Below are 26,740 nucleotides of genomic sequence, written 5' to 3' on the forward strand. Positions count from 1 at the left end.
AATCTCCCGCCACCTCGGCGGAGATGGCTCCACGAAGACGGCGGGCTAAACGCTCTCCATCACCACCAAAGCGGAGAAGACCATCACACTCTTCTCCACACCATAATTCAAAGAGGGATGATAAAAAGCAAGAGAAGAAAAAGGCGAGAAAGAGGACACCTTCTTCTCCATCTTCTTCATCCTCTTCCTCTTATGAAAGTGATGGTGAAGACAATGAAGATCAAGACAAGAAAAAGGCGAGAAAGAGGTCACCCTCTCTCCACCTTCTTCAAATTGTTCACCTTTTGAAGAAAGTGATGGTGCAACCTTTGAACCATAAAAAAAAAGAGGCCATAGGAAATCCTATGCCGCATGGAAGAGGTCGTCCAAGTTGAAGAAATTCAAAGAGGGAGGGAAGAGCATCTCTTTCCTTACCTATGATGGTACCTTTGGTGCTACGGACAAAGTCTTGGCCTTTTTCCAACAGTTCGATGCGGCGTTTGGAGATGAGGGCTTCACGGAGTCCTCTAAGCTACGCCATGTAGCTATGCACTTTCAAAAGTCCGCCAGGCAATGGTGGTCTAGCCTACGAGCCAACGGTGAAGCTCCACGAACATGGAAAGCTTTAAGAGCTTCCATTATGAAGCAGTTTTTGGCCACCGATGCCAAAGACAAAGTACTCACCGAATGGCGAAGCTTAAAGCTCTCTCCCAATGAATCCATCCACAAATATGTAGACAAGTTTTGGGACCTACAACTCAAAGCCACTGTCTTTAAAAAGTTGGATTTTGGAGAGCAAAATCAACAATTTTGTGTGGGCTTAACCGAAGAAATGGCGGAGTATGTCAACTCCCAAAGGCCACGTACCATATCGGTGGTAATACACCATACTATGGTGGCCTCACGAATCAATTTCCAAACGGGGGCTAAAAGAAATAATAAGCCCCCGGAAAACAAGGGTTCCAGTGAGCCTAAGGGGAAGGACAATGTCCAAAAGTCTCCTGAGGGAAACTCCAACAAAGCTAAAGAGAAGGGAGTTTACAAAGGTAAGAACAAACTCTCTCCTGAAGAGCTTGAGCGTTATCGCAAGGATAACCGGTGTTTCAAGTGCGGCGAACAAGGGCATGTGTACCGCGCTTGTCCCCAAAAGAACAACCGCCAAGATCCTCCTAGAGCTTCCTTGGTTGAAATCCAAGAGGAGGAGACTCACCAAACTCATCACAAAGGATCTCCTCTATGCCATGCTTGGGAAAAGGTAAGAGAACATGATGCTTTTATTCTCTTTGACCCTGGTTCTACTCACAATTTTATATCTATAGAGTTGGCCACCAAGCTAGGCATACAATCCTACGGGATGGGAGATGTCTTACCCGCAGACAGTGCCTTCAAGGGGCAAGAAGCTTCAGTCACTCCCTTAATCGGGAAATTGAGGCTTCATGTCCAAGGCTATGTGGACAAAGAGGACTTCTTTATCTCTCCTCTCAAGCATGAGGATGTAATCCTAGGGGCACCATGGTTTGACCGCCTGGCAGCCGATGTTAAATTTCCTGAAAGGAGAATCTCCTTTAAGTTCAGGGAAAAAGACATGTATATAGATGCTAAGGAAATGGGTAACACTATTCCCATTGTACATACACCAGCTTTCAACAAGTCAATAAAGAGATCTATTTCCGTGTACATGATTTTTGTTAAAGATTCTCAAAATGAACCTAATGCTTTAGCAAAAGAAAATAAAAGCAACCAAAAGGAATTAGAGTTATCCAATTTTCTCAAGGGGTTTCAAGATGTTTTTATTGACGACATCCCTTGTGAGCTACCTCCTAAACGAGGTAATGATGACCATGCAATTGAACTTCTTCCAGGAAGTTCACCACCTAACAAACCTCCTTATAGTGTTTCTCAAGCTCAACAAGAGGAGATTATGCGGCAAGTGCATGAGTTAGTTGAGAAGGGCATGGTAGGGCCTAGCTCATCTCCATTTTGCTCACCTGTGCTATTAGTGCAAAATAAAGACGGCACATATCGTATGTGTGTCGAATATAGAGCACTAAATAGGATCACTATCAAGAATAGGTTTCCCGTTCCACGGGTAGAAGACCTATTTGATAAGCTACAAGGATCGACCTACTTCAGTAGGATTGACCTCAAAAGTGGCTATCATCAAATAAGGATAGTTGATCAAGACATTGTAAAGACCGCATTTCGCACTACATTTGGTCTTTACGAATACAGTGTCATGCCTTTTGGCTTGACCAATGCACCAGCCACATTCAACTACTTGATGGAGAAGCTGTCCAGGCCTCATCGAACCTTCACTGGAGTGTTCTTTGATGATATTATCATCTACTCTAATTCATTAGACGAACACAAGCAACACCTCCAGGTAATATTTCAAGTTTTAAGAGAGAATAAACTTTATGTTAATTGAAAGAAAAGTGAATTTTTCTTGCAAGAGATTCAGTATTTAGGTCACACTATCTCTCAAGATGGCATCCAAATGGATCCATCAAAGTTAGAGGTAATAAAAGAATGGCCTAAACCAAGGAATATTCATGAACTAAGAAGCTTTATAGGTATGTGTGCATACTATAGATGCTTCATAGAAAAGTTCTCACAAATTGCGGGACCATTACATGACCTAACAAAGAAAAGCGTTAGGTACACATAGTCTGCTAAGGAGAACAATGCTTTCGAAAAGCTTAAAGAAAAGCTTATCTCTCAACCTGTGCTTACACTACCGGATCTCTCAAAACCATTTGAGGTCCAATGTGATGCTTGTGGTGATTGCCTTGGAGCTGTTTTACTCCAAGAAGGGCACGCCATAGGCTATGAGAGTCGAAGGCTCGACCCTGTTGAGCAAGCTCTAGTCATATATGAAAAGGAACTCCTTGCAGTTCTACATGCCTTAGACTCATGGAAGCACTATTTATTGGGGACTCCTTTCATTCTGCGAACGGATCACCAAAGTATTAAGTACTTCATGATGCAGACCAAGCTCTCCGACAAACAAATGACTCAATAGACTATGTGTTACTAACTCACTACGTGAGAAAGTAATGTATGAATCTCATGATCCACCTTATGCGGGGCATAGGGGGACTCAGTCTACCTTAAAGGGAATTGAAACATATTTCTATTGGCTTACCATGAAAGTAAACATACAAGAGTATGTTTCTAAATGTGTGGTATGCCAAAAGACAAAATTTGATAGAGGGAAGCAACTTGGATTGCTTCAACCCTTGCCAATCCCTAATTCACCATGGGAGAGCATATCCATGGATTTTATCTTTGGATTGCCTAAGTCTATCCATGGGAATACGGGAATATGGACGATAGTAGACAGGTTCCGTAAACAAGCTCATTTTATACCTGTCAAAAAGACTATCAAAGCCCATCAAATGGCAACCCTCTTCATTTCACAAATTTTCAAGTACCATGGCTTGCCAATGTCCATAGTGTCGGATAGAGATCCTAGAATGACCAGTAATTTCTGGAAGGGTCTCTTTGAGAATTTAGGGACAAACTATACTTCTCTTCGGCCTATCATCCTCAAACGGATGGCCAAAGTGAAATAGCTAACCTAACCATTCTCGATCTACTAAAAGCCTATGTAACGGAAGTAGATCAAAGATCCCAATGGGAGAAGTACTTACCCTTAGTGGAGTATGCTTACAATAACACTGTACATACTTCCACGGGAAAAGCACCTTTCGAGGTAATTGAGGGAAGATCAAAAAGTCCCTTGCTACTTAAGGTACATGGGCAGATCTTCGTTGTAGATGAGTATAGCTGAGACCTACAAGAATCTTTTCAAAAGATTAAGGATGCTATCTATGGGAGAAACCATAATACAAAGCCTTTTGGAGGGGGGACCGGATCCATGAAAATCCGGTCCTCAACTGTTGTCAATAGCTTAATTTCTCTCTCTTTTGAATGTATTGTTGATGCTATCTAACTAGGTGTTATGCTTTTTGTTGCTCTCTCTCCACCCAAGCACTCTTGTAATTCTCATTAGGAATCTATTCTAATGAAATGCTCACTATGTTCATGCTAATTCCGCTACACACAAGTTTTTAGGCCATTAAATGTTACACAAATAGTCTGTAGCTACAATGATATATTGAGCTTGAGGTCTATAAGCAGGTGGTTTTATTGGCCCAACAAAATCTATGCCCCATTTTGTAAAATCTTTAGTCCCCCATCATTGGTCTTAAAGGCATGCTATCTACCTGGCATCTTTGATTGTTGGCATGCATCACATCTTCAAGTATATTCTTTAGCATCTGTAAAAAGGGTTGGCCACCATATGCCTACTATTAAAATTGCTCTAGTAGTAGTTTCACTAGAAAGTGACCTCCAGTTAATTGAGCATGTGCTTGTTCTAGAGTGGGTATATATTCATCTTCACTTTCACATAGACGCAAATGATGATCCTTTCCTCTTCGATACAATTGGTTTCATATAAGAGCATAGTCTCTTGCTTCAGCTTCAATAGCTCTTTGGTGGCGTTTACCCATACCCTCTGGAAATGTTGCACTTGATAAGTAAGTAACTATATAGTTACTCCACTTAAGAACTAGTGAGATTTGAAATAATGTCACATGAGGTATGGGTGTTTGTTTTTGGTATTTAAGACAATCTTTTACAAATGAGTGAAAATCACTCCTCACGGTTGGCCAAAATACTCCAAGTCTCAAGATCTGTTGCATAGTTTGGTCTTTCGCAAAGTGAAGTCCTACTATGGTAATGTGTGCTTGGGTTTTCTCCTTAGGATTAATACACAAAAGCAATATCTCATCTCGATTTCTTTTTTATAGCCTTCCAGCTAGTAATTGATACATAGCTGATTGCCCAAGTAATCCTGGTGTAATATACAGTGGTATTTGAGAACCCACTTGAGCTATGGTCATCAATGAAACCATATTTTGTGACCAACGGGGTATCATTTCCACGGAGAATAGATATGAATTTGGTAGATCATCGTCTACCCCTTTTGGTGGTTCTCCTAAAATAATCCTTGATAAATGATCTCCTCTTTGGTGTGTGGTTCCCTTTTTTACAACTATAGTGAAATCAAATTCCAAAATAATGATGAACCATCTCACTATTCTCCCTGTGTTGCATGGCTTGTTGACCAAGTATAATAAAGCTTGGTGGTCCACAAAGAACACAAATTTGTTGGCTAATAGGTAATGTCTATACTTTTTTATGACATAGATCATCCCTAATCCTTCTCTTTTGGTGGAGGTATAATTCTTCTCTGCCACATTCAGCTGTCTACTAGCATAAGATTCTTGCATAGAATATCATAATAGCCTAATAATGATGATGAAGAAGATGGAAAGCTTAAGCATTGAAGCATGGCTCTTGGTTGGATTTGCATTCCATAGCCAAGAGTGTTGGCGTAGGCTCTCAACTTCTTAACAAGCTTGGAGAAGGAGATGGAGCTCTTGCACTTGTGTGTGGGAGAGTATACCCCCTAAGCTAGCCCCTAGCTTCCTTGGTCGACCCCCCCCCCCCCCCCCCCCCCCCCCCCCCCCCCCCCCCCGCCCTTGTAGCTCATGCTTAAAGTTGATTGGACCCATTCAAGCCTAGCCAATCACATGCAGAGTGCATATCAAGCAACCATGCTAGCCTTGGTACAAGTGTCCCCCTTTTCCCTTTGAGAGAGGACTTGATAAATGCATAAACAATTAATTAAATTAGCAAAATTACATTGGACCCCTTGAAAGGCCAACCAATAGGCTTTAGGCACCTTATGGGGACAACATGGAGAGGAACTTGACATGTGTCCATGTTGCTTCTTTAGGCAAGGCTTGACTTGTGTGAGGGTGTGTATGTGCTCTCTCATGCTCCTACAATGAGGGCTTGCCCCCCCATGAGTAGGGATACTTGTTGACTTTTGGAACACCTTGAGCTCCTCAAGCATCTTAGTCATGGATCAGCTTAGCACCTTAGTCATTAAGCACCTCAAGCACCTTAGTCAGCAAGCACAACAAGCACCTCAAGCTTGGGGCGGGTTCCCACCTTATGCACAACTCTAGTTTTCATAAGGTCAAAGGACTTTTAACACTAACCTTTGGAGGTCGTTAATGAAGTTAACCCTAAGGTATTTAAGCTCCATTAGCTAGCCTTGCTCTTTGACAGACCATCTCTCATTTGGACCCCTTTAACCTTGGCCAGGTGTAGAGATAGATCCATAATCACATGTCTATATTTTAACCCTTATTCCCGTTTACTCTCCCACATTAAATGATCAGTTTAATATGAGAAAATCATTTGGGTTGGCTAGATATTAGATTTTACGACATATAACTTATCTTGACAAATTAGGATTTCCAAGGGATTCCAGGCCCATCGCTTGGATTAGGTGTGTCAACCCAATTCTAAATGATCTCAAAGAATACTCTGACCAATAAGGAGCTCATAGGCCCAAACCCATCCGTTTGGATTGAGTAAGTCAGGTCATGTTAAAGAGGAGAGATCTATCATAAACATCTGTATACTTGACCAGAAGAAGGACCTGGAAGAGTCCCAAACCATCCCTTTATATTAGGTAGGCCAAGCAGAGACATCTGGTTTGGTCCATTATACAATGCTATCCCAACCAAAGGCTAGCTAGAAAAAGAGTTTATGTATTCAAATTGATTATCTAACAATAGTTTGAATTATACAAATTATTAAACTATATAATGGACCAAACAAGACTTTATATATGTATAATAATGTATCATTAAAGAAGTTAAAGTTACATTACATATGGGCAAGAAATAGAACATCTATATCTGTCTATTGAATTTATTTGATCTACTAACATTATTATAATTTTTCTACACACTATACGTTTTCAGCTCTTGAGACAGGCCATTGGAGGATGTGGGCTTGGGAGAGCTATCCACTAGCACAAGGGCAGCGGGATACTACAGATGGTTTTGGAGGGACCCTTTCTCCTCAGCCGACCATCTATGTGTCCCTTTCTTTTAGTACATTGTTCGTTGACTGGGATGTCACATACTAGCAGCACCGAGTTTTTATAGTATTGGGTGCCCCAATACCTTCCTCTGAAATCCAATAATGTCAATGGACGGGGACGTTTGGTGTGCCTCCTTAATGCTCAATGAGATGGCACCCGTCTGACTAGTCAAGCTGACCCCATTTAGGCCAGAGTAGAGGATTCGTTCTAGGAGGGGCTTGGGGCACTCGTCTCCCCACTTGTACATAACAAAGGAGTAGAAGGATCCGGACTTGTATGCCTCCCATGTATTAGGTGCCTTAGTCTGGCCCATGAGGCCCGCATAGATGCTAGTGTGGCATGCCACCATGTCGATTTCCTCCAAGGTAAGCTCACTGTGGAGAACTAGGTGGTCAATTACCCGCCGAACGACCCTCTTAATGTTGCATCTTAGGTTTGCTAGGGTGGCTGCACCAAAGCCGTTCTTTGGCAGGAGTTGTGAGCAACTGGGAAACTCTGCATATGAGGTGGCAAAGAGATGTTACACGGGGCATTTACGATTGAAATAGGGGCTATTTTCCGAGCTAAATAAGCGAAATAGTAGGTAACATGTGCTGCTTATAGCCTTGCTCTCCTCATTGAGAAGTTTAATGAGCTCTTCGTATCAATAGGGGGTGGCAGCTAGCCTCGATAACCCAGAGCCCAACTGGCCCGATAGAGGATAAGGCAGGCCGGCCAAGGTAGTACTAGGCAATAAGGGTGGCAGTCCGTGACCTGTTCGCGCGGGGGATTTCTCCGCCTATAAATAGATCCCTCCCACCTGTTCCTTTAGACCCTCCCTTACCTTGATGCAAGACATTGCCCACTTAACCATCTAGTCCTCCGTCCATACTTCCATTTTGCAATAGGCTTCCCTAAGCTCCGGATACTGTCTTAAGAATTCCAAGGTCTTCTCCACTTCGGGGGGGGGATGAGGCAGAGGCTTGTACTCATTCACTCCCACGACCGGTCCTTCTTCTAGGATTGCCCCCCTTGCGTTGTATAGAAGGCACCCTCTCGTTTTGGGCTCATTATCCTTTCCCTCTACGTATTCCCCACTGGATAAAATATCGACACTATCGACATCGTCCACGCCTTCAACATGGTCGACCGTCTCGCAGCCTCCTTGTTCCCATCCTTCCTTGTCCTCCCTAAACCCAGGCCAAGGATCAGTTTTCATTAGGTACCTCATCGAACCCATTATTTTGTTCTTCCTTATGGGTTCCCCATAACCGAGCCTTAGCCCTTGCACTACTCTCCCTGTAGATCTCCTCCTAATAACAACGTCGCAATATCCTTATGACCGTATAATTTCGTCTAACGCATCCCCAAATTGGTTAAATGGGATCGGTCCTATCCCATTCGCATCTACATAGAGAATATAATCCTCGTAGAGAGACCGGGGAATTGGCACCTTCTTTGCTCCTAGTGGGATTTTGGCACCCGGGTCATACCTCACTTTTTTCATCACCCACTCTATCAGCCGTGAGCAGTCCACCCCGCCTTTGGTTAACTCAATAAGGGCTTCTACATTGTGACCTATTCGGGTCTTGTCGGCGGCATTCCCAAGGCCCACCTAACTAGCCCGCTGGAACCCCCCTTGAGCATTTCAATAAGAAAGGGATTGCAGCGTGTCACCGTTCTAGGTGTCTGTATAAAGAGGAAGCATCTCCTCCCCCCGCTAGATCAGTCCACGTCGGGCCGCCTCCAGTTGGCCGTAAATAAAGAGTGGGCACCGGGCTTAACCGACATAGCGGGCCTCCCTTTAGCCTCCACTGTTACCCTCTCATTGGAGAGCAACCTTTTTAAGATGCTAGGAGTCGCATTACTCGGTTGTCGAGTAGCATCTGGGAAGAGCAGCGAGTTCTTTCCTTCTACAAGTGTCAGCTCAAATCGATTGGTTATCCGGCTCATGTCCAGGCTCTCGCACCTCTCCCCTAGGATGTACTCCAAGAGCGCCGTTAGGGTCGACTTCCTCGTGGCCCCGGTCCGCCACAGAAAGAGACTGAACTGCTCTCAAGTATCTAATGTAAAGACTAGCCTCATGAAGGCTCTCAACAAGTTTAGCTTTAGGACGTCTCCATCCATCAGGGTAAGGAGGAAGCTTTTTTGAATGGGGGTCATTGGTGTACACATATCTAGCTCAATACCTGCATAGCTTGTGCAGACCCACAAGGGACTGGGCGGGTGTAATAGCGGCCCTGACTCGTGAGGGACGAGAACTCTATTGAGAAAGGGGAGCCCTACATCAACCGTCCTGGCCCGCTTAAGGAGCCGACGCAGGTGCTCCTCTACTAATTTAAGAAGACGTTGGGAGCTCATTCTCTTACTTTGGGGTCGTGTGAACGTGACCCCCCTTCCCTTCATCTCCTCCTCTATCTTATTAAGCATCTCGTAAGCCCATCCAGGTGGGCTATCCCACCTCTGATTTTTATACTCATACCACTTCTCGTCTGGAAGCAGGTAGGGTTAGGTATCCTTAAACTGATCGGCCAGTCACGCCCCTATGTGGGTGTCCAGCTCGAGGTCCAAATCGGCCGCCTCTCCTCTCTCTTCGCCTGCTTGTTCTTCTGCTCGCTTTTCAAGGATCTTCAATAGGTTGAGCTCCTTTTCCTTCTCAAAAGGGGGTTCATAAAGATAGCGAGCTTGAAAGAGGAGGGTCTCCTTTTGCATAGCCCGGTTACCCATCACCTGCCCGTAAAGAGTGTTCCATCGGGTACCCTTAAATATAGGCGCTCTAACCTCATCTATGCAGCCCTCTTGGGCGGGCCAGAGAGGACGCGGGAACACGCCTAACCCGGCAAGGGGGGTCCTCTTATATACTTCACGGTCCTCTCCCAAGATGGTTATTCTTCCGATGGAAAAGTACTCCACGCGGGGCGCCTGCTGAACACAAACCGACCTTCATAGGTTTCTCCCAGAGGGGAATCCCTTGCCCCCACAGATGAAGGCCACCTGAGGGAGTCCTTTCCTGTATAAAGGGACCGTCATCCCCAAGGTAGTTTCTAATTGCGCACGCAACAAAGGGGTCGTCCACATCTATGAGGCTGATTCCTTGAGGGAGCGAACCCACCTCCATCCCTATAGATCCTCTGGGATGTGGAGCCCTTACTGCACAATCTCCCACTAAATCTTCTCTGAGAACCCTATGTTCTTTATCTGCTGGGAGACGATGTTTTCCCTTCTGGAAAAACAGATGGCACCCGCATTTCAAAAGGTCGCAGATCAACTCAAACTCTAAAGACAACAGGGGGATCAAGCATTGAGCCAGTGGCCCCCCCTCTATTCTATAAACCATTAGTTACCTCCCTCCACCTGTTTTAGGCCTTGTTAATGAAATCCCATGCAAAAGGCGGCTGAGAAATGGATGGGCACAATCTTCTCGTGCCACTTAGAATCCCGTTGCCATGCCCTCCTTTCCGCCTCTGGGATTTTTACGTATCGTAGGATCATGACCTCTTTGTCCCTCTCAATGCTGCTTGCGATCGAAAAAATCATTAGGGTGACCAGGGACCTCTCAAGGATCTGGGCCTCTTTGATTATTTAGGGTGCATTGAGGTCATGGCGGTCAACTTGGTTGTAGGCCTCAGCTACACCCCGAAGGTGGAATGTCTTTGTAGCTTTAGACCCCTGGTTAGGAATAAGGCTAACCTCAAACATCTTTTCGGTATTCTGAGGCCCCTCAAACTTACCGTACTTGCCCACCAAAGGTATTTGGTAGGTCTTACCGCTCGCAAGGTAAAGGGTCATCTTGTACCATCTTATCTCAGACGATTGCAAGGAAGCAGCACCGTCTCGAGCCAGTGGGAAATGAAAGAGTATGCAAAACACGTAAGGTTGGATGAACCTAATGGCCAACGAACCACCTCAAAATCCATTCTTAAGGAATATCTCATTGCACTAGTGGCACTCTTTAAGCCGTAGTAACCCGTTATTGTTGTTGTCTCGCCCTTCTGTAGTCTAAGTGGAACTTCATCAAATCGATCTATTGGCATATCTTATCCACCTCCTTTTAAGGGGTCCACTGGGGTGGGTATTCATAAAGTGCAGCGTAGTGTCGCGTTGGCAACATCCTTGTAGGGGGGCAGTTATTAGTAATTGCTCAGCGGGATTCTCCTTACCCTTTTGACGATCCCGTTCTCTCCTAAATTGCCCTTTAGTTATATACAACACGCGCCCGCGAGGCGTTCCATAGTCAAAAGCAGAGATGGCCACCTCAGGTGTGCCTCGCACTTGACTGTCGTACAATAGGTATACCAAAAAAAGCACAAGTAGGACAAGCAATAATAAGGCCCCTATTTGCAAAAGAGCCATCTGATCAAGGCAATTGAATTGCCCCGTGCGAATGAGTGCCGAAGTGCTTTTCGTCCTAAGGAGCGCTGGTCGGGGCGCGCCATAGAGAGAGGCTCGTCCTGCTGTGCAGCACCTCATTGGTAGGAGGAGGGTCTCACAGATGAGTTCTTGTCAGCTTTTTGGGTGAGTTTGTGGGATGCCAGACAGCCGTGGTGAGTCATGTAACATTTAATGCACTAATAGCTTGCATGTAGGGGAAATTGGTAACATAGTGATCATTTCATTAAGAACAAGTTCCTAATGAGCATAGAGAGAGTACTTAATTTGACAAAGCAACCTAGAAATTTACACCTAGCTAATTTGGCATTGACAATACTTGAAAAGAGAGAGAAATAGAACAATTGAAAACAATTGAGGACCGGATTTACATGGAGCCGGTCCCCCCTCCATAAAGGCTTTGTATTATAGCTTCTCACATCATAGGAGACTTTTGTACAATACAATTCTTGTGTTCCTTGAAAAAAGTAGTTGGTGCAATGAAGATGGAAGCTTCATGCACCAAATTATGCTTGAAAAACACACCTAGTGTCCCAAGCCCCAGTCCCAAGACCTCACACACCTTCAAAAATGGTGAGAGCTAGCAGGGAATAAGGATAGATTGAGAGGAAGAAGAGGTATCTTACGAAAAAGAAGTATTCTCCTCACATAATCACTCTAATAGCATAGATTAGCTTGGTAATTAGCATGGTAGAGGAGATGAGCATGCCATTGAAGCTTGGCTCTTGGTTGGATTTGCATTCCATAGCCAAGAGTTGTTGGTGTAGGCCTCTACTTCTCAATGTTTGGAGAAGGAGATGGAGTTCTTCTTTCACACATGAGTTGTGTGTGTGTAGCAATGAGTTAGAGTAAAATGCAGCCTTCTCTCTCAGCTTGGTCGACCCCTCTTGCTATTTGCTCATGCTGGCATCCCATTGGCTCGTGTAAAGCTTAGCCAATCACAACTTAGAAGCATAATTGATAGTCTTTTGACAAGTGTCCCCCTTCCCCCTTCCCATTGGCTCGTGTAAAGCTTAGCCAATCACAACTTAGAAGCATAATTGATATTTTTTTGACAAGTGTCCCCCTTTTGTGAGAGCTTTAGGTAATTAAATAAATCAATTAAACTCTCATTGGACCTCTTAGTCTTCTGGCCAATAGGAATCATGCAAGCCATTGGGCTGTTGAATGTTCATCGGACCCCTTGGTAGACTGCCCAATAGTCTTCTAGGTAGCTTAATTTCTATTGGTTCTTTTATCAAGAATTTTTAAATCGATTAGACTAATTTTACTCTAGCCTAATTCTCATTGGTCCACCTCTATGGCCATCCAATAGGATTTGAGGGGAGGTTGGGGGAAACTGGCCTAGGAAGCTGACATGTCTCCAGTATTCCCTTTATGTAAAGGGGGAGCCTTGGAGTGTGTGTGTGTGTGTGTGTGTGTGTGTGTTTCTCTCTCATCCACTACTAAAACAGCTCGCCCCCTCCTTCCCTCAACACTAAAGGACACGGAAATTTAATGAGGTCAAGCGGTGGGATCAATGGTGGGGGGCTGTGCGCACGAATCTCAAGGAGATTTAAGGGCTCAAAAAAATGGGCGTCAGGTGTCGCATACGGGATTTGAATCGGGGTGGGGGCCATGCAAGGCTTGTTGCCTATCTAAGACTCCCATGGGCACATGTTGAACATGATGCCAAACCTACGCATGATAAGTAAATGTGTAAAGGATCCTTGCTTGTCCAAGTTTACTTTTTTGTGTCCTAGTTTACTATGGGTCATCCTACGACTGTGTGCATCCCGATCTGCATGTCCTAGTTCCCATGTCGTAGATCCCACCGCTTGGGCTTAATTAAATGGCCCGTGCCCTTTAGTGTTGAGGCCCTCCTTCCTAGGGATGTGGGAAGAATTTTTAGTCTTCCCATGACCATCCAAATTTCCCCTTGCTTTGGCCATTGGATTAATGAGTTAATGTTTGGAACCTTAGCCTATGTAAGTCTTAATGGAGTTGAACCTAAGATCTTTTAAGCCCCATTGAAGTACATTGCTCTTTTGCAGGCTGGCCCCCTTTGGATCCCTGACAGAGACCGGTCTGGCAGCCTTACCAATATTCTAGATTTTACTCCCCTAGTACTTTCCCATATTAAATGATCAATTTAACATGAGAAAATCATTTGGGAGTATTAGATATTAGCTTTTATGACATTACCTCTCTCTTGAAATCATAGTTGTCCTCGACTATGAGGTAGAGAAGATAAAGCCTAGTCATTAGTCCATTTGCTAGCGGGTAGAGGATCCCTGTTTTACCTTAGGACACCGTTCCAAAATGGATGACTAGTCCATTTGGTGCTTGAGAGCCTTAGCTGCCGCAAGCATGTTTGCACATTAGTCCGTATCAATCTTCCATAGTAGAGTGACAAGATCTACTTGGTGTTCGGGAGACGTCGTCTCCACAAACATGATCCTAAGCATGCATACTCATTAACATGTGCACACAATACAGGAAAAGAGAGTCTTATAAGACAAAAAAAAAATCATTTATACACATTTACATTTGCTTACTGTAGGGAGTCATTGTAAGCATTGACAAGGTTTAGGTTATCCTTTAATTGTATGCCTTGCATCCATCTAGTAACTTCAAAAGGATAATGTTTAAACTTGATAAGATATCATCGGATAGTCTACCACCTTGTAATACCTTGTCTTTGTGTCGGGAATGGACTTGGGCTATAGCACCTCTTCTTGGTCCTCGATCTCCGGTGGGTCTCAATGATTGCTTCTTCATTTGGCTCTCCTTTATACTAGGCTTTAATAGGATCACGTGGAAAGCATTGTGCATGAGCCAATGGTTGGGAAACTTAAGTTGATAGGTCATCTCATTAATTAGCCTAAGAATCTGAAAGGGATCATAGTACCTTTTTACTAACTTAGCATAGTACTTTTGGTGTCCTGTAGGATTCTTGCCCGTTGTGTGCCTTAATTGAGCCTTGGGAAACTTGAGTAAGACCCAATCATTTTGTTTAAAGGCTAGGTCTCTTCGGTGCTTATCAGCAATAGCCTTTTGCCTTTGCTAAGTGATGGATATAGCATCCTTAATATTTTGGAAAGATTCTTGCAGGTCTCAGCTATATTCATTTGCAGGTGAAGATCTTCCCATGTACCTTGAGTAGCGGAGGATTTTTTGATCTTCCCTCTATCACCTCAAAAGGTGCTTTTCCCGTGAAAGTATGTATAGTGTTATTGTAAGCATACTCCACTAAGGGTAAGTACTTCTCCCATTGGGACTTTTGATCTACTTCTGTGACATAAACTTTTAGTAGATCAAGAATTTTTAGTTTAGCTATTTCACTTTGGCCATCCGTTTGGGGATGATAGCCCAAAGAGAAGTTTAGCCTTGTACCTAAATTCTCAAAGAGACCCTTCCAAAAATTATTGGTCATTCTAGGATCTCTATCCAACATTATGGACATTGGCAAGCCGTGGTACTGTAAGATTTTTGATATAAAGAGGGTTTCCATTTGATGGGCTTTGATATTCTTTTTGACAGGTATGAAATGTGCTTGTTTTCTAAACCTGTCTACTATCCTCCATATTCCTATATTCCCATGGATAGACTTGGGCAATCCAAAGATAAAATCCATGGATATGCTCTCCAACGGTGAATTAGGGATTGGAAGAGATTGAAGCAATCCAGGTTGCTTCCCTCTATCAAACTTCGTCTTTTGGCATACCATACATTGTGAAACATACTCTTGTATGTTTGCTTTCATGGCAGGCCAATAGAATTTCTATCCCTTTTAGGGTAGATTGAATCCCTCTATGCCCTGCATAAGGAGGAGCATGAGATTCATACATTACTTTCTCACGTAGTGAGTTAGTGACACATAGTCTATTTCCATAGAGAAGATAACCATCTTGTAGGGTAAATGGTTCTTCTTTCTTCCCTAGTGCAAGGGCTAAAATCACATCTCTAAAATCAAGATCAAGGAGGAGCATGAGATTCATACATTACTTTCTCACGTAGTGAGTTAGTGACACATAGTCTATTTCCATAGAGAAGATAACCATCTTGTAGGGTAAATGGTTCTTCTTTCTTCCCTAGTGCAAGGGCTAAAATCACATCTCTAAAATCAAGATCAATAGTATACTCATCTATCATAGAAGATAGATCATTGTGAGTTGCTATGTATACCGCATTCGCTCTCAGCCATCTTGAGAGTGTATCAGCTACTTGAGTATGCTTGCCAGCAAAGTGAGCAATATGAAAATGAAATTGTGAAAGGAAATTTGCCCGCCTCATTTGTTTGTCGGAGAGCTTGGTCTGCATCATGAAGTACTTAAGGCTTTGGTGATCCGTTCGCAGAATGACAGGAGTCCCCAGTAAATACTGCTTCCACAAATCTAGAACATATAGAACTGCTAAGAGTTCCTTCTCATGTATGCCTAGAGCTTGCACAGCAGGGTTGAGCCTTCGACTTTCATAGGCTATGGCGTGCCCTTCTTGGAGCAAAACGGCTCCAAGGCAATCACCACAGGCATCGCATTGGACCTCAAATGGCTTTGAGAGATCCAATAGTGTAAGCACAGGTTCAGAGATAAGCTTTTCAAAAACATTGTTCTGCTTGGTGGACCATATATACCTAACGTTTTTCTTTGTTAGGTCATGTAATGGTCCCGCGATTTGTGAGAACTTTTCTATGAAGCGTCTATAGTATGCACACATACCTATAAAGCTTCTTAGTTCATGTAGATTCCTTGGATTATGCCATCCTTTTATTACCTCTAGCTTTGTTGGATCCATTTGGATGCCATCTTGAGAGATAATGTGACCTAACTATTAAATCTCTTGTAAGACAAAATCACTTTTCTTTCGAATAATGTAAAGTTTATTCTCTCGTAAAACTTGAAATATTACCTGGAGGTGTTTCTTGTGTTCATCTAATGAATTAGAGTAGATGATTATATCATCAAATAACACTCCAGTAAACGTTTGGTGAGGCCTGAATAGCTTCTCCATCAAGCGGTTAAATGTGGTTGGTGCATTGGTATTACGAGACTAGGCACCCTCCTCTTGTAGTGGTTAGCTGCAATTGGGATAGCTGGCGTAATGGTTAATTATGTGTTGTCAATTTTATTTTTTTAATTGAGTTGATGATGATTTTGTAGAGTGGAATGTGGGGAGTTGACGAAGAGGCACAGGCAATAACTCTCGGCCGTTTTATACTTGCACAGTATTTTAGATTTTCATTTCAATAAGCCAATATGGCTCTATAAATAATTGTAGTGGGAACTTCCCCTTATGGGACATGCAAGAACTAATGAGCTTCACTCATTTACAAAAGTGAAGTGGTTGTAGAAGATGGGCCTCACATATTGGCACCTTAAACTCACAAATAATATATTAAATACCAACTCCACAAGAGAGGTGCCGTGGAGTTTGGGGCTACATTTAGGCCTTTCTCTTGCAGATTCTCTTCTCTACACTCTTATGCTATGCTTAATTTGTTTTGTACTCTCTAATCAAGTCTCTATCTCTTAAAATTCTCTTACACACTCTTACAATCTTGTCTACGTCAATTCCATGTTCTTTGTGTGTGTGTGTGTGTGTGTGTGTCATTGTTTAGGTGTGTGTGTGTCTGTGCTTGGAAATTGGGAAAAGAGGTGGACAGGTTGATGGTGATGTCTGTGACCAAGGTTGAATGGTTTAAGCAACCGGTCTCCCTCTCTTTGTCCCTAACAGTGGTATTAGAGCTTCTGGTTCGAGGAAAATCAACACCAAATTCAAATTTTAAGGATCAAATTACGAAATTGCAGCACCGAGTTTGCAAAATCAAGGCTTACCTGACGATTGATTGGCAAATCAGCTAATTATTTCCACTTATGGATTATCAAAATTTGATATGTTCCACACTTGATTCAAAGAAAATTGTTGAAAGTTGTGGCTTGCGACGGTGGAAGGGTGATAATCAGAGAGACAAGAGATTTCCAAGATATTAGAGAAGTAATAATTAAGAAATTCGGCATCGGGACGCCTTGAAGGAGACTTTGAAGGGCGAACCTAGCATACATAAAGAGAAAATCAAGAAGTGGCTTGAGCTTGAGCAACCCATTGACGGTTGAGGACAAATTTCGAGATTAAGAGAAGAATTGATTGAAAGGTGGCTTGTGTGAGAGATTTCAAGGATTCTTTGAAGAAGAATTGAATTTTGAGTTGGTTCAGAGGTGAAGCCGACGGCCTTTGATCTCACCAGAAGAATTTCGGTTGGTTCAACACTCCAAGTTGAAGTTGCAAAGAAATATTCCATTAAAATTATCAACTATGCCATTCGAATACTTAGTTAATTACGGACTACCATGGGATCATCTCTTGCAAGCAAGACATCATGACCGTCGATCACATCAAAAACTTGCAAGATTGAGACCAACAGGGGCGCCTTGGGGTTAGGAGCATTTCTTCCTTCTGGCACGTTGGCCGAAACGGCCTCTACCAGGTACGATCTCTCCTTTCTCCTTCACGCAGCCGCTGTCTGAGAGAGAGGCAGCTGCCTTACGTTTTTTTACTTGGTGAGCCTAATGAACTTTTTCACTTTCTGGATCGTGGAGTGAGCCACTTGTCTCAAATTTAACCATCCGATGATTGAAATCTCGGCTGTTCGTAGAAAAGCAGACGAGAATGCAATTTAACTTTAAGCGAGACATCCTTCGAAACGATGGTGAACAGGCGATGCAACAAGTGAGGCCGAGGGTACAGTCCTACAGAACCCACCGCATGCTTGTGTCAGAAGAGGGGTTTGTCTGTATGTAGCTGATGTTGACCTCGCCGAGAGCAAGGAGACGATGAATTCGTCACATCCTGAAGAAGGGCCAGCGGCCGGCTGGATGAGGGGAAGAAGGAGACGGTTGAGATACAGAGAAAAGGGCTGGTGTCAGGATCCATCAAGCCATACAAGATCACATTTGTTTGTGTTCTGAATGCATGCTCCTATCTGGCACTTTTGAAAGAGGGAATTGCGGTGCATGCCTCTATAGTAGCTGAGCAATTTGAATCTGACATTGTATGTGGAACTGCGTTTATAAACATGTATGGGAAATGTGGACAAGTGCTCTATGCAGCTAATGTTTTTGACTGCATGCCTATCCGTGCTCTGATGAAATCTTATACTCAAAACGTCCATAACCAGCTGCTCTTTCTCTCTTGAAAAGCATGCTGACTGAGGGGATTGAACCAGCGAGCATTTTTCTTTTAGGTGATGTCGAAGCTTGTGTAGGGCACTGCTTCGTTTAAGAGGGACAAAGGATTCATGCCATTGTTAATGGGAGTGGGTTTTTGCCAGACTGTACATTAGAAAACGTGCTTCTCAACATGTATGGAAATGTGGGAGCCTTCATCTTGCTGGGGTTGTTTTTGAGAGTATGCCATTCCAAGATACGGTGTCTTGGACTTCCATGGTTGTTGCTCTTTATCACAATGAGAAATATTATGAAGCCCTTCGTTTGTATGTGGTATGCAAGGTGCAGGAGTTGGACCCAATAACATGGTCTTTGTACCTGCTCTTAATGCTTGTCAAAGTTTGCAGGCCTTGGAAAAAGGGCAATCAATCCAACACCATTGTGGTCGATTGTGTTTGCAGTGAAAGCATGGTTGAAATTGCTCTTATACACATGTATGGCAAGTGCAAGGCTTTATGTAGTGCAGAAAATATCTTCTGGGGAATGGTTTCTATGGATGTGGTTGCATGGAATATGACGATAGCATCTCTTATTAGTAACAATAACATTGAGGATGCATTGGAGTATTTTCATTCCATGCAGAACCAAGGGTTTATCCCGATGATATCACTGATGCCTCTGTCCTCGATGCATGTTCCTGCATGAATCACTTCCAAAGGTTCTCTTTTATCTTGGGTACCAACTTGACAGTTTTATTCAAGCTTTGTCAGCATGTATGGAAGATGCGGGGACCTTTGGAAGGCAAAGACTGCTTTGGATAGTTTTTTTGCTCAAAACATCGCACCCTTGTCTGTATTGATAGAGAATGGACATGAGAAGGAAGCACTGAATTTTTTCCATTTCATGCTATCTAGTGGTGTCACGCAAGACTAATATCTAATGTCTTGGAATTTTGTCTCTTGGAGTGAATTGATTGTGGGATTTGCCCAACAGGGACAGGGCCAGGAAACTTTGGGCTGTTTTCAGCAGATGCAAAGAGATGGGATCTCTCGAGATGCAATCACCTACGTACACTTGCATCTTAACGGCATGTGGCATTACATAAGATGTCTTTGCTTGGTTGACATGTATGCCAAATATTTCATATGGCTTAGAAAGTGCTTGACGAGCTTCCTATTTGGAATGTCGTCTCTTGGAACACATTGATTGCGAAGCTTTGGGTTGTTTTTAGCGGATGCAAAACCAGGGCGTTTCTCCAGGTGTAATCACCTATGCTTGCACCTTGAAGGAATGTGGCCCTACACAGGACTCCAATATGGGCAATAATGACATTGTGAGATGGGAAATGATGATATTGTGAGACAAGCTACGTGCTTGGCACTGCCTTGATCGACATGTATGCCAGATGTGGTGTGCTTCAAAAAAGTACAAAAGGTTCTTGAGGAGTTGCCTTTGCGGAATGTTAACTCTAAGAATGCACTGATTGCAGGATATGCTAAATAGGAGGGGGGCCAAGAAGCTATGGGATGTTTCAATTGATACAAAGCGAGTGCATGTCTCCAGATGCAATAACCTATGCTTACATCTTGAAGTCATGTGGCAACTTGAAAGACGCTAAGATGGACAAAAGAACTCATGACGATATTGTTAGTCAGGATCTATTGGAAAAAAAACTTGGCATTGCCTTGGTCAACATGATGTTGAATGTGCTGGGAGAGGAAGCCTTGGGCTGCCCCAACATTAGGCCGGCTAATATATCCAACTGCTACGATGCCCTAGATCTCTAGCAGTGTTTCCTGACTTGAGAAAAAGGGTCTTCTCCAATTTTTGCATCTCGCAAACAGTTTTCCATTGGCTCCATGCACTTTTGGAACAGGTGCATGCTCAGCTCCTTGAATTGGGCTCTTGTGATAGTGGAGTAGAAGTCTATACCCTCATAGAGAGAGTCGATTTCAATAGTTGTATGAGCGGCGAATGACAATACCCTCTTTGCCCTCTGACAAGCTGTCCTCAGCCTGCACAGGGCCCTGGCATTGCTTGTTATATCCTTGTACTTCCTCTTGAAGTCCTGCACGAGGTGGTTAACTATGCGATGCTCAAAGTCCTTGTCTACCAGTCTTCACCTCCTTCACCTCAAACATACCTTCTTCAATTGTAAGACGAGGGACATCAAAGGTTCCATCTCCAAGGTGAAAAATCAGGACTTGTCCAAACCATAAGCAATCGCAACAGCACTAGGTTCATTGATGATTCTCATCACATTTGAGCTGGGAATGACACCTGCATCCTTGGTGACTTGCCTCTGAGAATTTTGAAATATGTAGACACCATAATCGTGACATTCTTAACTGTGGCGCCCAAAAACACCTCAGAAATTTATTTCGTCTTTATCAACACCATAGAATATATTTCCTCTACAGCAAACTGCTTTTCTTCACCCTTGTAGTGCACCTCAATCAATGGCTTGTCACTAGGCCAGCAATTACTTTGAAAGGCCATAGCTTCACATCTCTCTGCACACAAGGATTGGAGTATTGTCTTCCAATGAGGTGCTTGGCATCTGTAAAATATATCAACAGAAAGAGCAAGTCAGATATATTTTTCCCCAGCAAATACTATTGATACATCGCTAGGGCAAGAGCTACAGGATGTGCGACATACTCCGATGAGAAACTACTTGCCGCACATAGGTACATGGAAACAACAAAATACAAAAGTACCTATGTGTAACCAGGTGATTGTAATACACCTGAACATGGAAGAGTCTAAGAGCAGAGCAAGATTGCATGAATGAAAAGTAAAAGAGCTACAGATCATGCATGGAAATCCAACCAACAACTTGTAAAACCATATCCATGCGCATACTAGCTGCAGATCATGCATATCCTAGAAATCAAATCAAATCAAGATATGAGAATGTACCAAAACCGGTATTGATGGGATTCATGGCAACCTGGTTCTTGGCCGGGTTATTGAGAGGTGCTCAGTTTTAGTGAAGGCCATCTAGAAAGACATGGTTCGATTTCCTTGGTCGTTGATGTTGATTTCCACACGATCATGATGCCACACACCTACACAGGAGTATGTGGTACCCAGGTCGACAGGAGTTTGTGGTACCCAGGTTGATTAGCAGAACCTTCCTTTGCCGTAGTTGACTGTGAGGGATGTGGTTTGAATGTTTTACTTGGTAAGCAAAGGTGCTTTTTTCAAATAATCCCACAGCATTAAGCCACTTGGCTCAATCCTGAGCATCGAATAAAGAAATCAATCCAATGTTGCACATGTGACATCACCAGCCTTGCAACACTGCCCCAGGTTTAAAAAAACCACTGCCATCAGCCTTGTTGTCGTTGAAAAAAGGAAATACTCCGATTTTTACCCTTTGGTAGGGTCTCGTCCTCTTCATAGGAGATGTCATGGTGACTTAGGGACTTCCATGGTGGAGAAAAAGCTCAATTGAACCTTATCTTTGCGAGCGGGTCTCGTGGTTATGGGATGTGAGGTGGATGGGTCAACTCGAGTCTAGTGCGCAACAACGGTGTGCTATAGATTTTATGTTTCTGAGTTACAACATGGAGCAGTCAATGCATGTCTCTCTCTCAAGGGACGAGGTTGTAAGCGATTTGGAAGAGACTTATTAGCAATGCCAAGCAGATCTAGGCTATTGTTTCACCCTTGCATCAACGCCATGTTCGTTTGATGGCTCTCCACACGATCTAGTTGCTAGCAACTTGTGCCACATATGAAAACCCTGTGCTACATATTGTCCGTCTGACTTCTGCATCTTTTTGGAGGGATCACACCTTGAGAGCCTTCAAGTTGCATGTTTTGACTAGAGCTATTAGTTTCTAATGGATGGCTGTTGCGTCCCCTGCACGCGGAAAGTGGTTATTGGAGGCCCGAAATCGATGAATCTTTAGAGTTGTTTTTTGATCGCTATATTGCTCAAAGCACGGGACTCACAGAAGTTCAACAGTAGACGCTCAATGCAGAAAACAAATATATTGCTCTTGAAAATGAGATCGTTGTCAAAGGAATCAATAGATCTTTTACAGTTGTTAATGACGAGCTTGAGTATACCGTCTCTATGGCAAGAAGACATAATTGCTAACAAAAGCAGCTTACAATATACACGCGCGCGCGCACACACACACACACACACACACACACACACACACAAGGTAATATTGATCAAAGGACATAGAACATAAAGTTACAGCAGCGTGTTTTGTGTATGGCAGGGAGGACATACATTCACAATACTACACGATCCAATTGCACAAGCGCGCGACTCCAGCTCGACAACACTGCAAGGTTCGTTATCTGCATCCAATTTCCCACACGCATGCGTTTGCTTGGCGCAACACATAAATGCTACAGGGCAGGGCACGGCTTCCGTTTCTTATAATTTTTGGAGAGACCACAGTGCCAACTCTCCACCATACTTTTGTATGGCACCTCTGTATGACGTGCACTGTATACTTTGCACTTCCAATCTATGACATTTCATTGCAAGACGATATGTTTAACTATTCACCTTGATTTTTTGTAGCTCGACTCAAAAATCCGCCTGTAGATTGGACACTCGAAAAGCAGCAATACAACATTGCAGGTCAGTAAAGCACCTCATTTATTGTTGCAGGTCATTTATGCTTTATCTATTTGTTTGTTTTAGAATTTTTTGCATTACTTCCTTTGCTTTAATTTATTTGGATCTCGTTTTCAAGACTATACACTTGATGTCGATCTTTGCACATGTTAGTTACACACACAACTCTTTCAATGCAATTGCTAGCCAATGCATGTGATGTATTACAATAGTGAATGAGGTGTCGAAATAATTAATATCTACTAACATAATATGGCGGAAGGGGGAGCCCTTTACACGTGTCGCAATCTGCGACCTGAAGGCTAAAGTCCAAAACTAAAAAAGCCCCTATGCACGCGATAAAGAGGGAGAGAGGGGGAGAGAGAGAGAGGCCGCCGAAGGCGGCCGGCCGTTCTAGTACTATATATGTCCTCGTTTCTCTCGTACTAGGTGTCAATATGAAGTTCTCAAGACCTAAAAGATTATAGTCCAAGTATCAATAAGCTAGGGAGCAAACTGCGACCAACTTAAAACTAGCTTACCGTCTGTATGCTAGGTCATGGTTTACAATTATTGCATTGTAGAAAGATTGGAGCATGTAATCTGATATCTTTGCTCACAATCTAGAAATATGTCCCTTTTGCACAGTGGCATACCTCACATATATAGCGATAAACCAGGTCGGCAAACAAATAAAATAGACACTCCTACTGTCCTCACTTCTGTATTATTGTTGGGTGCTTTGCCATCATTGCGGAACAACAAAACTTGACCGCATTGCATCTAAAATGCATTACCATTTCAAGATACCAACCACGAATCAATAGTAACCCCTCTCTATTCATGACGCCGATGATTGATATTTGGATAGATACTCCTACTGTCCTCACTTCTGTATTATTGTTGGGCGCTTTGCCATCGTTGCGGGAACAACAAGACTTGATAGCATTGCATCTAAAATACATTACCAGTTCAAGGTACCAACCATGAATCAACAATAACCCCTCTCTATTCATGACACCGATGAGTGATATTTGGATAGATATTATAATTATAGAGGAGCTATCCATGTTAATCCAAACGACTTTTTACCTTATCGTAAGACAAAGTGTCAACATAACAAGCAATACATTGGCAGATCCCTTCAACAACAAATGTGTTCTCTTGCTTGGTGATCTTGCCCAACTACCCCCATTTTGTATTCACGCACGGGAGCTTTGTAACACATGTCATATCACAAGCTCGGTCCACTGTCTACATGCAACTTTCTATAGGATGTCATGCTCTGTAAGACATGCAACGGAACCTGAATTGCTTCAATTCTTGACCGTTATTTGTGAAAGAAAACCAGCTGTAGATAAGATCAATTGTACCTTGGGTGCATGTATTAGAGATGAAGCACATATGCATGACTACATCAACAACTCCACTCCGATAATTTGTACTCACAGATGAGACTTCCAATATTATAACAGCGTGGCCTTGAATAAGTTGTACAATCAAACAGACATTACAAAAGTTGAAACAAAGACGAACGGGGGTAACATAAATGTCCTTCAGTAGTGGCTCCAAGACCCTAAGTTCAACGAGCTAGATTTGATCGCAATTGGCGTGTGTTGCATGATCACTGAAAACATCGACTTGACAATCGGTGTGGCAAACAGTGCAACATGCTTTGTCGATGCCATAACACAAAACAAAGAAGGTGAGGTTACATGTATCGATGTCCTCATTCATTGAACTCATAATAACTACAAAAGAAGAAAGTAAAAACACAGTCAACATTTACCTTCTATGCTACCAACCATTCCATGAAAATTTTCTTTTTTAAATACTTTCCGTTTTTAAGAATTTACATGTAGTGTGGATACTAGCAAAAAACATTCATCAATAGACAACTTCGTCTCGATATAATCTCAACTATAATTATCCCTATAATCTCGAATAATTAATGCACTTAACTTTGTCTCCTCCCATAAACATTATTTCAAATGTATATCCCTTTCACGCAGTGCAGCCCTTGCCAAATTAGTCATGCTCTTGTTTCCTTCAGTGCTAGATACTATATGTCAATTTGCATATGTCCTATTGTATTCTATTCTATAGATGTTATATAGCAAGGCCCACCAAGCAAGACTAGTTTTCTATTTACCCCATGCATTCATACCTTTTAAGTTTAAAAAGTTATGGCCACCATTTAATAGCCTCAGTCATTGGCCCAAGGATTTTAGTCCCTAAGAGGATAGTCACCCCCCACCACCCTTGCTTCAAATTCTTTTGGTCAGCCACCGAGCAAGAGAAGAAAAGAAAAAAAAAACCCAAACTCTTTTTTGCAGCCACCGAGCAAGAGAAGAAAATAAATAAATTGCTAAATTTTCTTAATTTCTTTAGCCGCCTATCATCAACAAATCTTGGCCGCCCAGTTCAAGAGGTCGCCCACAAACTCCTTCGATCGCCCACCGCTCGCTACTGAGTGTAATCTCGTTCTCTTGCCACTTAGCAAGGCCACAACCCAATTTTCTTGATTACCCTCACTACCGTTGGCCGCCCAAACTCCACAAATCTTGTCCGATCAACCCTAGCCAAAATCAGGTCCCCCACAATCCTTAAATTTTTTATCATTCATTTTTGAGAGCCTTCAAGGCTTACATGAGAACTTCAAGCCAACAGTTAATTAACAACCATCAACAAACGAATTCCATTGATGATTTCCACCTACGGAGGACGGGTTTTCAAAAGTGAAAACCTTCCTAGCAAGTAATCTTACTCCGGGTAAATTAATTTAAATTTAATACATTTTCTTATGTTTTCTTGATTTTTTTTGCAAAAACCGTAACTTTTGAGCATATTTTGGAGCCGAGTTCTCACTCGGATCTTATATTGATGGAATGGTATTTCTATCCATGATTTTTAAACAAGTTTTATCAGATGAACTTTGCACTACTAACACTCCATGGAGTTTTCTCTAGTTGTAAGTTATAGAGAAAGAAGATAGTACAAGAATCCTCTTACTCATGTCTATATCTGAAGCCGTTTGGACAAGCTGACCGCCTCCAATAGTCAATCCAAAGATGAAGAGGTGCCGATATCACATTCTAGCTTGTGGTTGGAGATGCATTTACCACGACTGATAAGTTCTATTCTTTCCTACAATTTATATATGTTTCCTTTTACAATCAATTTCACTAGTTGATTACTCATAGTCAAGACAAAAACTGCTTCTTTAGATATATTTTTTAGATAATGCTAGGGTGGCAACTCACTCTGAGCAACTCTATGCCCCTCGATTTGCCAAGTTTGATCATGCTACGCCAAGGATCATCTCAGCACGACTCTACATATCAATAGACACTTATCAATTGAATTGTTAAGTGTCTATTCTAACTTTCAAAATTTTCCAAAAGACCTGCTTTGAAGTTTACAAGGGTTTCAATTCATAGTTTTTATGTCAAAGTTCAAGTACTAAGAATTGTAAAATTCTCTCTCTTCTCTACCACTTCATAGCAAAATTCATATACATTTTATGTCATTGTTTCTAAATTATTCCATCCACCATGCTTACTAGCCAATCACAACCAACTGAGTCATGGAAAAATTCATTTTCTTTTTTTAAATTATTATATATGGATCCTTACTTGACAATTGTAGTTAATCATTGATGATTGCATGCTATATATTTTTCAATCT

General features: G+C 42.6%; 2 pseudogenes; one reads left to right on the top strand and one right to left on the bottom strand.

Annotated features, from left to right (window-relative positions):
* Window positions 1-7,730: 7,730 nt before the first annotated feature.
* Window positions 7,731-8,722, bottom strand: LOC147456277 (uncharacterized; annotated as a pseudogene).
* Window positions 8,723-8,780: 58 nt separating this feature from the next.
* On the top strand, window positions 8,781-19,825 carry LOC147456278 (pentatricopeptide repeat-containing protein At1g11290, chloroplastic-like; annotated as a pseudogene).
* Window positions 19,826-26,740: the final 6,915 nt, after the last annotated feature.

This window comes from Adiantum capillus-veneris, chromosome 6 (assembly GCF_014529385.1).
Source record: "Adiantum capillus-veneris isolate H3 chromosome 6, ASM1452938v2, whole genome shotgun sequence".
Classification (NCBI taxonomy): Eukaryota; Viridiplantae; Streptophyta; class Polypodiopsida; order Polypodiales; family Pteridaceae; genus Adiantum; species Adiantum capillus-veneris.